Raw genomic sequence first — 3,571 nt, 5'->3', positions numbered from 1 at the left:
ACATTCAATCTAGCATTGTCCGACCAGCTATCACAGCTAATACCTTTGAGATCAAGCCTGGCATAATTCAATGGGTACAGACTTCACACATTAGGGATTTCATTGAGATATGCGACACCTTCAAGTTTAACGGTGTTTCTGAAGATGCTGTGAAGCTGAGACTATTCCCATTCTCTTTGAGGGACAAGGCTAAGAGCTGGTTACACTCTCTACCAGCTGGTTCGATTACTACTTGGGAAGATCTTGCTCATAATTTTCTTACTAAATTCTTCCCTATGGCGAAGACAGCTGCAATGAGGAACGCTATTACTCAATTTATGCAGCAAATGGGAGAATCACTATGTGAAGCTTGGGAGCGCTACAAGGAGATGCTTAGGAAGTGTCCTCATCATGGAATTCCTGATTGGATGATCATCACTTGTTTTTACAAGGGGTTGGGAGCACAGTCCAGACCCGTGCTTGATGTAGCATCAGGAGGAGAATTATGTGCAAAGAGCTGTGAGGAAGCTTATGATCTAATTGAACTAATGGCTGCTAATGAATATCAGTATCCAACCCAGAGATGTCCACATGGCAAGGTAGCAGGAGTTCTTGAGGTGGATACAGCTACGGCTATCACTGCTCAACTAAAGGCGTTGTCTATGAAGATCGATTCTCTGGTTAACTATGGTGTTAAGCAGATAACCAGTGTTTGTGAGCTGTGTGCAGGTCCGTATGCGACAGAGCAATGCACTATATCTAGTGACTCAGCTCAGTTTGTGAGCAACTTTCAGAGATCGCAGCAGCCAGTTCCCGCCACTTATTATCCTGACTACTGGAATCATCCTAACTTCAGCTAGAGCAACAATCAGAATACGATGCAACAGCCGTTCCAGCAGTTTGCCAATAAGCTATTTAACCCTCCTGGTTTTCAGCAACAATTTACACCAACACAACAACTCCAACTTCAACAACAAACTCATGATGCAGGTCTATCTTCGAATGAAAAATCTGAATTGGAGGAGTTGAGGCTTATGTGCAAAAACCAGGCTCTTATATGCCAAAGCCAGGCTGTTTCTATCTAGAATCTGGAGAACCAAATAGGGCAAATTGCTAATGCCTTATTGAATCGACCACCAGGAACGGTTCCTAGTGATACAGAAACAAATCCAGGCAAGAGGGAAGTTGAAGAACAGGTGAACGCCATCATTTTAAGGTCTGGAAAGGTCGCAAGCTCCCAAGTTCAGCAAGATGAAGAGCCTGAAAAGTCTCAAGTTCCAGCATCTGAAGTTTTGGCTGAAGAAGATGTGCAGAAGGAAGTAGAGGTGGAACCAAGGAAGACTACTGTGGAACACACTCCTCCTGAGGGTAATACAGGGGAGAAAAAGATCTATCCTCCACCTCCTTTTCCTAAAAGGCTGCAGAAGAAAAAGCCGGATAAGCAGTTTAAGAAGTTTCTAGAGGTGTTCAAGAAAATTCATATCAACATACCTTTCGCTGAAGCTCTTGAACAGATGCCTAGCTATGCGAGGTTTATGAAAGGTATTCTCTCTCGGAAAGTGAATCTCGATGACTTAGAGACCGTTGCTCTCACGGAGGCATGCAGTGCTGTGCTGCAACAAAAGTTGCCTCCGAAGCTTAAAGATCCTGGAAGCTTCACTATTCCTTGCATCATCGGAAACTTGTCATTCGATAAGTGTTTATGTGATTTAGGAGCTAGCATCAATCTGATGCCCTTATCTATCTTCAAGAAGCTTGGTCTGCCTGATCCGAAACCAACATACATGTCATTGCAACTAGCTGACCGTTTCATCGCTTATCCACGAGGTATAGTGGAGGATGTCTTGGTCAAGGTGGATAAACTCATCTTTCCTGCTGACTTTGTAATTCTTGATTTCGAGGAAGATAAGAAGATTCCCATTATCTTGGGAAGACCATTCTTGGCTACAGGCCGAACTATGATTGATATGCAAAAAGGAGAGCTTTTGATGAAGGTTTACGATCAAAAGGTTACTTTTAATGTGTTCAAGGAAATAAAGTTACCCACAACTAAAAAGGAATGCTTTAAACTAGAGCAACTGCATGTTTTGAATGCACCTCCATGGAAGAGGAAGTTGGACATGCCATTCGATTCTCTTGGGTTAGCAGAGCTGAAAATTTCTCAGGAGCGTTTTGAACCATTTACTCAAGAAGCTCCCATACTTGAGCTCAACCGACAGCCAAATCACTTGAGTTATTCATTTTTAGGTGCATCCCCTGACAAGGGGTTGGGATATATCTTTGATGATGTAGAGGGTAGCCGAACGGATCCTCCACTGCCTATAGAGGGTTCTTCTCATGTGCAACAGGTAGTTGATAGGACTGGTGTTGGTGATGAGCAGTACAGGCGAGCAATTAGGCGTATGGAGGCCATGCATGATATTCACCGTCATTTTGCTGCATATTTGACACATGCTTTCGGTATTGTTGTTTGAGACACTGGTGGTGAGGTTGATTGGCCACCTGATCCTCCACCCGACGAGGGTGACTCTCCCGCTAATTAGGTATGCCTGAAATCCTTATTATTACCTTTCAATGAGGACATTGAAAATTTTAAGTTTGGGGGTGATAATGTAAGGATTAGTAGTGTATGTCCATATAGATCCATATAGATTCATATTGCATGTTTAGTTTTAGTTCATTCATATTTTTGCATGATTGTTCATTTAGGACAAATTTGTTTGTTTTTATGTGATTTCATATAGTTACATTTGCATGCATATTTAGCATGATCCCTTAAGATGGACTATAATATTTGATAAGTTGATGTTGATTTGAGTGTGGTGATGATGAATAGAGGGATGTTTAAGTCCGAATGAATTGATTTGCATGCCATAAACAAATATTTTCACAAAGTCTTATAGGGTTGCTTTTGATCTAGATCATGATCATACTTGTTTGTTGTTGAGATTTAATCACTTGGTTATATTTAGAATTTGTGATATTCTCGTAATGACGTAAAAATATTGATTTTTTTATCTGGAGAAAAACTTGGATTTCATTGCTAGTTATTGTAAGGCTAGGTGTCAAATGGCTAGTAGCCGGCTCATATTTTTATGAGTAGTCTAGGGTTGAATGAGATGGAGCGAAACGCACTCATTCAGAAATTATTGAAAAAAAGAAGAAAAAAAAGAAAAAAAGAAAGAAAAAAAGTATGTGTTTATGCATAATTGATCAAGAGTGAGCTCTTTAATACTCGAGTTATTAAGTTCTGGGGGACTTTGTGCCTAGTGACCTAAGGCTTTTATAGTCTGGGATCCACTAACCTAACGCTCGCTACATGGGTATTATTGTATAAGTCTTTTGGGACCTCATTCATTGCACGATCAAATAAGCATCTTTGCTATGTGTTCAATAATAGTGTGAATCCTTGTATAACTCTAGTAGAAAGGAGGTGTTGTGAGTCATAATGCGTTTATTGTCTATTATGTTTATAAACTTTTGATTGTTTCGATGATAGATAAGTTATGGTTATTGATCTAGTATCGAGAGCATATCTGTTAAGCATCCACACACGCACGTTTCTGGTTTGTGAGTTGGTTTGTGGGATTTA

General features: G+C 40.5%; 1 non-coding gene across 1 annotated transcript; it reads right to left on the bottom strand.

Annotated features, from left to right (window-relative positions):
* Positions 1 to 290: 290 nt before the first annotated feature.
* Positions 291 to 397, bottom strand: LOC141682373 (small nucleolar RNA R71). The gene has a single exon (XR_012559774.1). It is a non-coding gene; the product is annotated as a small nucleolar RNA R71 (small nucleolar RNA).
* Positions 398 to 3,571: the final 3,174 nt, after the last annotated feature.

Source organism: Apium graveolens, chromosome 8 (genome assembly GCF_009905375.1).
Source record: "Apium graveolens cultivar Ventura chromosome 8, ASM990537v1, whole genome shotgun sequence".
Classification (NCBI taxonomy): domain Eukaryota; kingdom Viridiplantae; phylum Streptophyta; class Magnoliopsida; order Apiales; family Apiaceae; genus Apium; species Apium graveolens.
Note: the sequence above shows the minus strand (reverse complement) of the source record. Positions and strands in the feature narration are given on the sequence as shown.